At 49.3% G+C, this 13830-nt stretch overlaps 1 protein-coding gene across 1 annotated transcript in view; it reads right to left on the bottom strand.

The window, feature by feature from the left end:
• The window catches only part of LOC120408170 (myogenesis-regulating glycosidase-like), a 43551-nt gene extending 30021 nt beyond the window's left edge, over positions 1–13530 (bottom strand). Inside the window, exon 1 of the mRNA XM_039544791.1 lies at positions 13403–13530. The gene's annotated coding sequence lies outside the window, so the exon portion shown is untranslated. The remainder of the gene's footprint in view (positions 1–13402) is intronic.
• Between the last annotated feature and the right edge of the window lie 300 nt (positions 13531–13830).

Here is a 13830-nt window from a genome sequence, read left to right as displayed (position 1 = left end):
ACCCACCACACCTCAAAGGAAGGAAAAACAAAACATCTAATAACATGGAGCCAAGCCACCTGCTGATTGATTTAGCAACAGCAAAATGAAGCAACTCTCATAAACTGACATAGGAATAAATTCCTATAAAACTGGACTCTAAAGAATAAGAACTTTGAGTCTATGGTTCTGCCGCCAGCCTCCAGGAGCATCAGATGCATCTGACACAGACTCGGCTCCATCCTCATGACCAAGATACCTGGCCAGTAACTTAGCATGAGCAACATCTAGGCTGGTAACTATAACATCTATACAGAACCTGAATGAATGATAGAAAGAGAGAGAGAGAGAGAGAGAGAGAGAGGAGTGTGTGTGTGTGTGTGTGTGTCTGTCTGTCTGTCTTTTTATCCAAATCCAATGACTTTACAGTGTCTCATAAGCCTCCCACAAATTATGACTAAGGCTGCGTGTCTGTCACAGAAGTCACAGATTCCGTGACTTTCCGTGACTTCTGTAGCCCCTGGGCCAGCAGCAGTTTGGGTTTGGAAGGGTGCTCAGGGCTGGGGCAGGGTGTTGGGGTGCAGGAGCGGCGCTTACATCAGTGGGGGGCTCTCACCGGCATGTCCTTGCAGCTCCTAGGCGGAGGGGCCAAGGGGCTTGCCCACATCTGCAGACGCCGCCCCCAAAGCTCCTATTGGCTGTGGTTCCCAGCCAATGGGAGCTGCGGAGCCGGGGTTTGTGGCATGAGCAGCACGCGGAGCCTCCCCTGGTCGCCCCTCCCCCTACGGAGACTTGCTGGTCAGAGCCAGGTAGGGAACCTGCCAGCCCCCTCTCCCCCCAGCATCAGCAGGGGCCCTGGGGCTTGTGCCGCTGCCCGCCCCCACCCTGCCCCAGCACCAGCTGGTCCTGGGCCACGTGGCAGAGCTGCCTGGCTCCCCTGGGCCACTCCCCCAGCACCCGTGGTGTCCCCGGACCACCCTCCCCCAGAGCACCTGCGGACCCCTGACCCAAGTTTTAGTTAGGGATATATTGTAAAAGTCATGGACAGGTCATGGGCCGTGAATTTTTGTTTACTGCCAGTGACCTGTCCACAGGGGTGAAAGTAATAAATTCTTACCGGTATGGGCACCGGTGGGTGCTCAGGCCCCCCCAGTCCTGCCCTGACTCCCCCCCATCCCTACTGGATCCCTCCCAAAATCCCCGCCCTGGCCCCGCCTCTTCCCCAAGTGTGCTGCGTTCCTCCGCCTCCCCCCTCCCTCCCAGGCGTGCCGCGCGAAACAGCTGTTTCGCGGCGCAAGTGCTGGGAGGGATGGGGGAGAATCAGGACGCAGCGGCCCACTCAGAGGAAGAGGCGGAATGGAGGCAGAGGTGAGCTGGGGGGACGGGGGAGGGAGCTGCCAGTGGGTGCTCTGCACCCACCAGTTTTTCCCCCATGGGTGCTCCAAGTCCCGGAGCACCCATGGAGTCGGCGCCTATGGGTATGGGGGCCGGCTCTGGCCCCTGGAAGGGGCGGGTCCTTAGGCTGAAGGGACGGGGCTGGGGGGGTCAGCCTCCCCCAGCCAAACCATCCACGCTGCCTGGCTCCCGCTGCCCGGGGCTCTGGTGGTGATTTAAAAAGGCCTGGGGCTCTGGCCGCTGCCGTGGCAGCACTTTAACGTGGGCTGCATACAGGCTAGTACCGGCTCACTTTCACCCCTACCTGTCCACGACTTTTATTAAAAATACCCGAGACTAAAATGTCTTAACTATGACCTGTCTTCACTACAGAGTTAACTCTAGTTCCATCTGTCACAATTCAGGATAACTGCACCTGTATTCCCCCTTCAGGGTCCAGCCAGGACACCCACTCTCAGGCTTCTGGCTCCCCAGCTCTCACCTCTCTTACGTGGAGACCTGCATATATCAATCATGGTATTTCTAGGCTGCACAGTTCCTTGTCTGCACTGTGAGTTCCCCACACAATCAGATTGCCTAAGCAGGCCTGCCATACTTTTCTCCTCATAAGAGAACAGTGCAATTGCCAGAGTTATAAGTTACCACACAGCTCTTCCTAAGCAAGTACATTTATTCTTAAAGTGAAAGCGTTACTGAGAAAACTCATTAAAAAGGATATGATAATGAGCATACCAAAGATCACTCCAACAAGGCCTGTGGCCGGTGAACTGTTCTTAAAACAGTTCTTAATACACAGGTTTCCCCTTAAGCCTGGGCCAGTCTCCTCAGATGACCTTCATCTTCTTGGCATTCCAGTTGCTTCCAGTGTAGGTGGGGGAGGAGAAAGGCAAAGACATGCTGCAACTGTTCCTTATTTTATACCCTCAGTCCATGTTCCTGAGAGACACTTGCCCAGACATGTCCCGGTGAACTCTGCTGAGTTACAGTGATCAAGTAAACCCTCGTTGTGTGTACTCGGGCAGCTGTTGTTGAATTGTAAATCCCTTGATTATAACCCTCCTGCTGATGAATAGTCATGGAGCACCTGCCTGGGTGGGGTCTTTTGTACGTAACTAGCAAATTTACAGCATATTTCAGGAACAACCATACAGCAAAATCTCAACCTCATACGCACTAATGATATACATATTTAGACAGAACAATGGGTTTCAGCAGATCATTACCTTTCATAGGATCTCTCACATGACATGCTTTGTATGAACTATCACAATATAGACATGATGAATATGGGGGTTACTGGGTGCCATTCTGAGGTACAGAGTTTCACAGTGGGTAATTTGCATTCTCCTTTTCCTAGGACAGCCACTCAACTGAAAGTTCAGTCTTGTCTGGCTTGTTATTTTAAGAGTCCTTTGAAGCTCATTACACTTTCCAGGGTTTACTTTAATCCTGTCTTCCCCTTAAATAAATTACATACAATCCCCCGGTAACATATAAACATTTGCATTTTTAAATACAATAAACTCCTAAGATACTTAAACTTAATTGAGTAAGGTTTATCCAGGATATTGCCATATCTGCCACTCCATCCACACACACAAACCCTTAACCCAAGTGTGGTGCTGCTTGTAACTCCAGTTGGCTGGCCAGTCACTGTGGGGGAAGGTGGTAACAATAAGATGAATAGAGATAAGGAGAGAAGAAAACGTTACACTCAAGGCAGATGCAAGAGGTAATTCTCTTTGCAGGCTTTAGGCATGGATTCCATAGATTCCAAGGCCAGACGGGACCATTGTGATCATCTATTCCGACCTCCTGTATAACACAGACCATAGACCTTCCCCAAAATACTTCGTAGAGCAGATCTTTTAGAAAAAACATCCAGCGTTGATTTAAAAATGGTCAGTGACAGAGAATCCACCACAACCCTTGGTTGATCCACGTGGGTTTATGATATTAACCCAGCTCTCATGTTAATAGATCCTTGGGATACTAGCAACAAATGAAGGCAATAGAGCATGAATGTAACTACCAAAGCCCGAGAGCTCATGTGCTTTACACAGTGTGTCTGGTGATCAGGACGTTTTTGGGGGAAGAGGTGGGATGAGTTTAAACTCAGTCTTGCCTGGTTTTCAAAATAGCACAGATCTGGGTGACTTGCTTTATATTTCCGTTCACTTCTAACCTACTAGAGAGGACAATAGTGGTAGCCGGGGTGAAGACATTTGTCATAAGCATTTACACAGCATTTTCCAAATTACCTTCACACTAAATTTGCTGTCACCAGATGTGGGCACCTGCAAAACAAATTTAAAGCACACATGGAGTAGCACTCCGAAGGGAAAGTGCCTAATGCAATGCAGGGAGATTTGGCCACACAAACCCGACGGCAGCAGTGTTTGTTAGGCCAAAAACTTACATTACCTCTGGAGGTGGAGTCTGAAATCTACATAGCTGGCACTATGAAAGTGGCCAAGCGTATGGAGCTCTGCCTTACCATCAACATCACTGGGAGCAGAGTCAGACCAACGCTGAGGGCTTTTGCGGAGCCCACCCATACAAACAGTTATCTGTTTTGGAGAACACGTGTTTAACATTGCAAGAGTCTCTCTGCGTCCCGGCATTTGTAACCTTTTGTCTAGTTCCTTGAACGGAGATACTCATATCCCAATTTTCTAAGCGTGCCGAGTGCCCAGTAGCTCCCACCAGGTAGGCCGCCCATCTGGAAGCTTGGAGTTAGCCTCCTATTTTTGAGAATTCTGGCCTTTGCATCCAACAGCAGGTGCTTCTAACGTTATTTTGGAATGCCACAAACAGCAAAACAACTGCCATTTACCCTCTACCCGTGACCTACTAAAAAGTCTTGAACACCATGTGCCCCCTCTCTCTGGGAAGATTTAAAAAGAACATAATCTTCCCAGATTTCCTTATTCTCGAAAGAGCCATTTAGAGCCAGTATAGCACTGCTCTGTGTATGGAAGAAAACAAGAACAGACTTTTGCAAACAAGTCAGATACTGTCCACTGGGACACAGTTTATGTGCCGTCACAGTTTTCTTTGATACTACCAGAAAGTTTAGTTTAGTCTCCAACAGTAGCAAAGCACCCATTTATTTTTGACTGGATCAAAACAAAACAAACACATAGGAAAACCTACACAAAGCCTTCCTGACTGATGTATTTCTGTCACAGATCAAAGATGTGCTTTATATTTGTCTGATCTTAGCCTTAGCCAACACTTTCTATCTACTGGTCACAGGTAAGACCTGGACTAGATTTCTTCTGCCTGAAGTGGGATCTACCTGGAGCTCGTTGGAAATTTTTTAATCAGAATAGTTTTCTTTGGAAAACGCCAACGTATTTTGCAAAATTCTATCTGATAAAATTTCATGTGAAATTTTTCAATTTTTTTTTAAAGTGTCAACATCTCATTTTTCCCTTTTCAGACAAAGATTTGAGTTTTGTTTCAAAGGTACTTATACAATTTTTTAAAGATGGGTTGAAATCAAAATGAAACATTTTGAATTTATTCAAACAAAAATGGTTTGCTCAAACTGAAATCAAGTTTTGCTAATTTTGTTTTGTGAAAAGTTTTGGCTTTTCATCCATACTTGGGACAAAAAATAATTCAGAAATCTCAAGATCTTTTTCCACAGGACAGAAAATCTGATAGTCCTTTGATTAATAGGCACCAGAATAACCACAACAGCAGCACTAGCTTCGCAGTAGTTTTGTAATTAGGTCATTTTAAAGGGAAATTTCAAACACGCAATTTGTCTTTATCAGCAAGGTAGGATAAATCAGGTCTAAACTGCTCAGGAGACAGAGATCTCTTCTGTACATAAAAAACTTTTTTTTACACAACATATCAGTGAGGCAAACAAGAATTCCATCCCAGGACTATGTAGCAATAGTTTCACTTAAGCTACACGAAGCTTCAACAACAAATCAGCAAGTGAACTCCACAGAATTTACTGCCAGCTCTTAAAAGTCCAGAAGTTTGAAGCAGTAAAAGCTCATGCCAGTTAATTCAGGTTAAACGATCCCAGTGCAGAGGACCAGCCCCGAAAAGTCTGCACCACTTAAGCGCTCAAAACGTAAGCCTTGTGAATTTCACCTTAAGCGATGAGATAATGTGCTGCATTCGATGCATGAGAAATGTCGCCTGGGAGCTGAAGCACAGATTTGCAAGAGGACCCTAAGTCGGTAAGCTATTATTCCAATCTTCTCAATTGAAGGAGGGGAGGGATAGCTCAGTGGTTTGAGCATTGGCCTGCTAGACCCAGGGTTGTGAGTTCAATCCTTGAGGAGGCCACTTAGGGATCTGGGGCAAAAATTGGTCCTGCTAGTGAAGGCAGGGGGCTGGACTAGATGACCTTCCAAGGTCCCTTCCAGTTCTAGGAGATTGGTATATCTCCAATTATTACCTTTTTATTACACGTGCTCAGCTCTGCTAGGGTCACGATGGTTAGCAGGGACGACAGGAGGACCTTGGCCTCAAAGCTAAGAGCCACGACCACTTGAGGTAAAGGAGTAGCTCGTTAACTGTGAATAACTTTCAAACTGGAGCCAGTCACTAGATCAGGGGTAGGCAACCTATGGCACGTGTGCCGAAGGCGGCTCATCAGCTGATTTTCAGTGGCACTCACACTGCCTGGGTCCTGGCCACCGGTCCCGGGGGCTCTGCATTTTAATTTAATTTTAAATGGAGCTTCTTAAACATTTAAAAAACCTTATTTCCTTTACATACAACAATAGTTTAGTTATATATTATAGACTTATAGAAACAGACCTTCTAAAAATGTTTAAAAGTATTACTGGCACACGAAACCTTAAATTAGAGTGAATAAATGAAGACTCGGCACAGCACTTCTGAAAGGTTGCCGACCCCTGCACTAGAGGGAGACGTAATAGTTTGGGCCAAGCCAGTGAATCACCCTTGGACTTTTTGATTTCCCACAAGCACCGTCTTGTATAACTTCACAGACTGATCAGCACAGAGCCTCTCCAAGTTACCTGCAACAATCCTGATTATATTCGCACCAGGTTATATTCGCACCCTGGTTTATCAGCTGACCAAGATGCCCTATCCAGTAGGAACGTTGTGGGGGAAAAGGGTCCAGTACCGGAGGTCCAGGACCCTCCAGAATCTCTCTTACGTGCAGTAGTATCTCCCTCCCAGGTCCTACAGCTGCCAAAGTCACCAAGCCAGACAAATTAGCTCATTGGTGGCTTGGTGCCTTAGAAGCCAGCTTTCCACAATGCCCAGCTGCTGGAGTGGAGGAAGAAGTCATAGCTCCTTCTGCCAATGGAGCACCTGTTGGCATCTCCCAGGAAGCAGGCGGAGGAGGCAGGCACTCCCTCCCCACAGTCAGTGCGGTTGCACCTATGTGCAGCCGCAGGGGAGTCAGCAATTTTCTGGTGAGAGTGGTTCTGATGTGGTTATGCTGGTTTCCGGGTGACAGCCAAGTAGCGGCTGCTTCGTGCATTCTACAGAAACGCCTCCTTTCCAGATGGTGCTTTCATACCAGAGGCCCCCGTGCCCATAGCCCCATACGGATTGCCCCAGCCTTTCTGACAAAGCCTCACCTCGCCTCCTGCATGCATGCTGGACTCCCTTGCACAGCAGTACCTGGATCCAGGCTGCGCTAGCCGCTTCCACCTGCTATTTTGGCCACAAGGGTCCTGGCAACATCTCACTCTCCCCATGGAACTGTAGCATGAGCCACGCAGCTTGGTACCCGCCCTTTAAAAACCTCCCTATAAGTTGTTGGGCCTAGTGGTGACCCTGTCTCCACATTTCCATGTCTGCATATTTTAAACCAGTTTAAAAATAAGCCTGGCTAAGATTCCACTTCACAGGGCTGGGCAGCGTCTCATCTTTCTGATCACCGATTAAGCGGGTGTGATCAACTGCTATGTACTGGCAGAATCCCAAGCAAGCCTATAGCAGATACCAGTACCAGCAGAGAACACGTACGGGGAAGAGAGGAGAGACAGGTTCCTTTGCATCGGCCTATTGTGACATTAGCTTATTTTCAGGGTACTGCACCTTTAAGTTTCTTCAGACAGACAGCTGCTTGGAGACACGCTGCCATTTTGCAAGGCAAAGCTGACACAGCATGTTCCGGAAGGTCACACGGCTCATGCACTCCCACGAAGACTTGATTTATTCTCTTCTCCTTTCCTGGACAGAATGAGACTCTAAATGGCAGTTTGCGTTGCCAGCTCTTGCGGTATTGGGTGTTTTTGGTAAAGCCCCAGCTCCTGCAGTCATGTGGTTATGTGAGAATCTCAGCTTTCATTAAACAAACCACCACCACCACAAACAAATCTAGCTCTCCTGGGTTTGGAGAAAAATATGAGGGGGGGGAAGCCCCCAAAGGTCAAAAATCAGAAGGCAACTCAAGAGAAGTGTTTTTAAAAAAAATTATGATTTTGGGAGCCCGACTCCTGATTTTTTGAGCTCTAGAGGTTGGCAATAAGGAGCTCGTGGCAGCTTTGGGTGTATGGGAAATAAGCACTTGCCACGGTGTCAACCAGTTACTAAACAGGGACAACATACTCAGTGCTAAATAAAGACACGGAAGCCAGCAGCCATGTCCTACAGAGGCCCATCCACACGCCCTTTCCTTCCATGTCTCTGCTGGCACTCTAATAATTCTGCACAGACAGACTCCATATTGAAACTCTGCAGAGTTCTCTCCATACAACCACAAAAAAGTCCACCCCTATCATAGGAACGAATGTGAACTTTATAGTCTAATCTCGCACCTCTATACAGACTATTATATGATTTGAACCAGTTTGGGATGTCCTTTTACATTACAATCATGCGCAGACACTTAATCAGTTATGTAAGGAGTCAACTCTGCAACGGCAGAACTTGAAGGGAAACTGCCAGGTGTAAATGTATAAATAATATAGGACTTCCTTATTTGAGTTCCTAACAGCACTCAGAGTTATTAAAACTGATTTCAAAGACAGATTATGCTTTTCTCCAATAAATGCCATGGGCAGTGTTGTTGCCAATTCCCAGCATTTTATTAGGCGTCTCATGGTTTTTCTTACACCCCTACCTCCCGCAGGGATGCTATTGGAGAACTTCAGATTTCACTGACCTAGTTAGTTCTAGCCCTGCTGACTGCGGAGCAAAACTTGAAAACAGGACTCCAAGAGGCTCAAACCCGAAAGTAAAACAGCCTAAATTATGACGACTTTTTAAGTGTAATAAGAATATTGAAGCAAATTGCATAATTTTTGAATGCCTGAGGCTGGCAGTACTGCCATTGACCCAGAATGAGCGAAGTACAAAAATCTGGTGTAAATAGTCACGTTTACCTATTTTAGGCCAATTGCTAGTGCGTTTCCCTTAGCAGGGAACTGCAGATAACGCAGGGAAATGTTATTCCCCCCCTGCCTCCACATATACCTTTATTTATTTATTAAGACTCTCAACAGAAGCATTTCTATTGATGAACAGGTTTCATAAGGCCCTGACTGTGTCCCTTTAAGCCAGGAGTTTGGGACCCCTCAGGGGGTCGCAAGGTTACTACATAGGGGGGTCGCGAGCTGACAGCCTCCATCCCAACCCTGCTTTGCCTCCAGCATTTATAATGGTGTTAAATATATAAAAAGTGTTTGTAATTTATAAGGGGGGGTCGCACTCAGAGGCTTGCTGTGTGAAAGGAGTCACCAGTAAAGAAGTCTGAGAACCACTGCTTTAGGCTTCTGCCAAAGGGCAAAAAACCACTACCAAACGATTGCAATCTCCTCCCATTGCCTCATAATGGCCTCTTTCGTTATTGCCAATTTGCCATCAAATCGGGCACCACATGTTCTCGAGAACGATCGTCCTAGATAAATCTTTGACGCTGACGCCAGGGTTACACTGGAAGCTTGCCAGGATAGTAATGGCTGATAGAAGTGTTGCCAAAAGGTCACCCCCCCTATTCCGGCAAAAGTCCTAGTATAGCGGCAGTTGTACTGGCAAAAAAGATAGCTTATTTCACTCAGGGAACCAGGATAAGCCATGCCAGCAAAAGCACATTTGCCAGTATAAGCGGTGTCTCCACTGGGAAGGTTTGCTGGTATCAGTATACCAGATTTTTATTGTTGCCCTGCACTGTATACTGGTGTAGCTATATTGGCAAGGCTTTGCTAGGTGAGACATGGCCTTAGGGGCAAGTTACGGCCAGGCCTGTACTAGGTGGAGCAAGCAGCCCTTCCCTCTCCCCTTCTCCAGGGGCATCGCACAGGCAGTAGCTACAGCTGAGCTGCAGGATACGGTCCAGCCAATGCTTCTGGAGAGGCGTGTCTGGCCAGGGATGTACCTACAGCCCCACCACTGTATAACAGTATGGGAGCTGTACTGGGCAGGAGCGGGGGAAGCAGGATGAGGGCACGGTTTTTCTGGGGATGAAGCAGCTTCCCAGCATGCTAATTAGTGCCCTCCCTAGGCATAACCCCTCCTGGCATAGCATCCCCTGGCTCGCCCCAGCCCAGTTCTGCTTTGGAGACGGCAGAGTTTTGCCCTACAGCTCTTCCAACTGGTTCCTCAACTTCCGATGTTCCCAGTCCCGCAGGCCTGGCGTTGCCAGTTCTAATAGGACCCTGGCACAAAGGTTAGGGAAAGACCCCAAACTTCCAGGCCAGCCTTTCTCCAGTAGGCACAGCTGTCGCCCAGGACTAGGGGATGGCTCGTTCTTGCCCTTGGAGCTCTGGGCGTTGGTGTAGAAGGAAGCAGCATCACCGGCATTCTAACTGGTCAAGGGACCACAGCTAGCTGCAGGCTCGGACACTGAGAACCTGTCCGAGCTGCACTTCAGACATGCTTGGGCTAAGGAGCTTGGTTACTTACCATGAAACAATGTGGCTAGAGTCCTGTCCAGGAAACGCCAGCGCCTGGTTTTTACTTCAAACGTCTTCAGCAACAGCCATGTCAGCTGGAGCTGTCAGATGCCACATCGCCAGCTAGCCTGGGAGCAAGCCAAGTGAGGGACTGGATGGGACACCACCAAAGCAACAAAGAGGCACTGCAAAGAATGGCGCTGGTGACTCAATTGGGAGCATCTTTTCCTCAAGGCAAGTCCTGCCCCCAGTGCACCAGTCTGGTATTTGGGGTGCTGTGTTTCAGAGAGCCCGACCCTATAGGCTCCTTAAAGAACCCACAACCTTTGCCACAAGGTAAGGTGTAATGACTCTTGAGTGCTGGTCAAATTCCAGCTTGGGTAATGACAGTCTGGCTCCCTAAATCCTCCCTGTAGTTTTCATTGGCTCTAGGATCATCCTTCACTTCCCTGTTGTCAGCTGCTTTTTTATTGTTGCTGTGCACCATTATGCAGATCCCACACTTCACCTCAGAGGTGGCTGCCTTTTGATGGTAGGTGAAGTTAGCCCTGTGTAGAACAGCAGTGACTTACGGCTATATGGGGACCAGGGCCACCAAGACCGTCTCTCCCATCCCACTCGCCAACAGCTTCTTTTCCCCAGCACTCCAGCTGGTCTTTGCTCTTGCCCATCTCCACTGAATTCTTCATCTTCAGAGGGAGGCAGCCCTACCTAACCCCCTCACCCACAAAGCTCGGCAGTGCTCCCATCTCATCTCCCCAGCCAGCCCACTTCTGACCATGGAGCCGAGGTTCCCAAGGGTCTTGCTCCAAGTTCTCTCCCAGTGGTGTCTCATTTGCACTGAAGTGCTTTGCTCCCCATTAGGCGTCACTGCCAGCGGAGATTGTTCAGAAGGTTCTCAGCTCCCAGAGCTGGTACCAGAACGTAAGGAGAGCAGAACTCCCATTTCAGCACCTAATAAGTAGCCTGGTTTTCCAGAGAGCTCAGCATCCTGCCTGCTGAGCAATTCTGAAACCCAAGCGCCCATGAATACTGAGGGGTGGTGGTGTGATGCTGCATCTGGTTCAGGGTTCCTAAGCAGAGTCTTCCACATTGAATTCTGCTGTCTTGCTCTCTTGCAGCTGAGTCTTCAAGAAGTCCAGGAAGGTTCTAGCTTCAAAGAATGATGAATCACACCCAAAGAGCAAGGCAGGGCACTGGCTTAAGGCCTGATGGCCACAGCATCACCGCTTCGTCGAGATGCTGAGGACTCGTTAAAATCCCCACTGGGACACCAAAGAGTTCCGCAGGCAGGTCTGCAGCTTGCTCATATAAAGGAGTTGGGGTGGATATGGGGTCCCCTTATTCCCACCCATCTAGAGACCTGGGTTGGCATCTACCTGCCTCCTGGCTCGTGAGCTGGGTTGTGAGCCGAGATGGCACAAAAAGGCAGCCTTAAAACTGAAGAATAAATTGGAAGGGGAAAAAAAAAACCTCTTGTGACTCATAAAGAGCACCAGCTTCCATAGCTCCAGGGAGCACTTACACCTGCTGACAAGGTGATTAGCTACAAGCCAGATACTCTTAGGCCAAACATTCACTGTTGCATAATCACATTGCCAGCTAATGTTGCCATTGCAAAACATGTATATATAGTGCTGCGAGGCCACACTGCTCTGCCTAAACAGGCGGGGGCACATTCCCTGACCTCAGGAGTTTATGGTCCAAAGCAGATTAGTTATCAGTCATAGTTGCATGGAAAATTAGCACAGCTCCAGCATTTAACAGAAGGATTATACACCAAGATTGCAGACTCAACTCCCCCGCCTCAAATTCACACATACATGCTATTTCGAAGGGAACCTACCAACTATCCAGATATGCTCCCATCTCTGTGGTATCCAAGTGCAACTCACGGGCATTAGTATTTTCAATGGTCCATTAAGGGTTCCCTAATATTGCAAAGCTAGTAACAAACTAGATCCCGCTAACTCTCTCAACTCCAGATTAAGTATATTGCAGGACAGTGAACTGGGTTTCTGCTCTCCTTCCACCCTTCAGCTGATGTGTGTGTTTTATAGCCACTTATTTGGTAATTATAGTCCTAAAATGACAGCTGGTTAGTAACAAGCGAGGTACAGGGTACATCTGGAAGAGGCAGCTTGGCTTGAGGGATTAGAGGTTTCCCTGTAGCGTATCTATCCCACTCATCAAAAGTTATTACAGTAATTAAACTCGCAAGGCACCGGTCCAGACAAAGAACCCTGAGCCCAAAAGCTGTTAATTCTAGAGTGCTGCATAAAAGACATATGACATGAGTGCTCTCCCCCCATTAATAATGTTACTAAATTAGTTTATAGATCCCATTGTCCCCACACATCTGGATCTTTTAACTCAGCCTATTAAGTTTGAGCTGTAAACTCCAATCCAGCTCCAGAGTTTACGTTATTTCAGGGCTCAACCCTACTAAGCACCGTTTTCCATATGATTTTTCTGATTCACTATTTAAAAAACACACTGTTGTGAAGGAGCCAATCTCCCTTCACTCCCCAGGCACAGAATCCAACGCCCGCCCGTGAAGAAGTAAAGTGCATTATCTATTAACCAAAGAACCAACAGTTTCTTCTAGTGCGCGGGGGTCGAGCCAGAAAACTCCGAGGAGCTGCCTGTCAGCCCGCAGGGTGCTGACAATGCACAGGGAGCGTAAACCAGAACTCCCCGCCCGAGTCCTACAGGGCAATGGCAGGATTCAGTCTGTTTTGCAATGATTTCTGGAGGGGAGGCGGCTGCTGGCAGAGGTCTCCGACGCACGCAGCTAGACAGGGCGCCTCGATATGAGCAAGCAATAACAAGCCCCCGAGAAGTGTCCCCCTAGCCCCACTGGAAATGGAGGGGCGGGGGGGCAGATCCCGCAGAGGGGAGATGGCACAGACCCCTGGCTGATGAGTCCTTGCGCTGCTGCAGCCTGGCTCTCTGCAAGCGGCAGCGCGGGGCGACAGGCGGCTCGTCCCAGCCGGGGATGGGGCTCGCAGCCTGGTCAAGCAGTGGCCGGGCAGGTGGCCCCCACACGGGGAGGGGGGGACGCTTGTTCATGTGGATGGGGCGTCCCCCTTTCCCCAGCCCCCTTTGGCCAAGGGAGGGGACCTAGGAGAGGCGAGCGCCCTGGATCCCACCTCCACCCCCCGCGCCCAGAAACTCACCGCGGCGCAGCACCGTCCCCAACGCGCCCCGGTGTCACTGGGGCAGGAAGCGCCGCCTGGCATTTGGGGCTGCGCTCCTTGGCTGCTCATTGGCTCTTCAGGTGTGTGTGAGTGGGGGGGAGGCACTGTGGGGCCAGCGGGATGCTGGGAGATGTAGTTTGCAGGCCCGGATTGGAGGGACCGGGCGGGGGGAGCCGGGGAGGGCGGTGCGCCTTGGGGCGCTTGGTCCTGCGCCCTGGGAAGCGGCCGGGCTGCAGCGTGCGCTGCGCTCGGGGCTGGGCGCGGTCCCCTGCTGCCACGTCCCAGAGCCGGAGCGTCTCAGCCAGCCCAGCGCCCTGGGGCTGGGGCAGGAGCCTTCCCTGCAGGGCAGAGTCCCCCGCCTCCTCTCTCCCCTTGGCACGCTGGCCACTGAGGAGTGAAGCTGCCCC

The sequence above is a fragment of the Mauremys reevesii genome, linkage group 6 (genome assembly GCF_016161935.1).
Source record: "Mauremys reevesii isolate NIE-2019 linkage group 6, ASM1616193v1, whole genome shotgun sequence".
Lineage (NCBI taxonomy): Eukaryota > Metazoa > Chordata > Testudines > Geoemydidae > Mauremys > Mauremys reevesii.
Note: the sequence above shows the minus strand (reverse complement) of the source record. Positions and strands in the feature narration are given on the sequence as shown.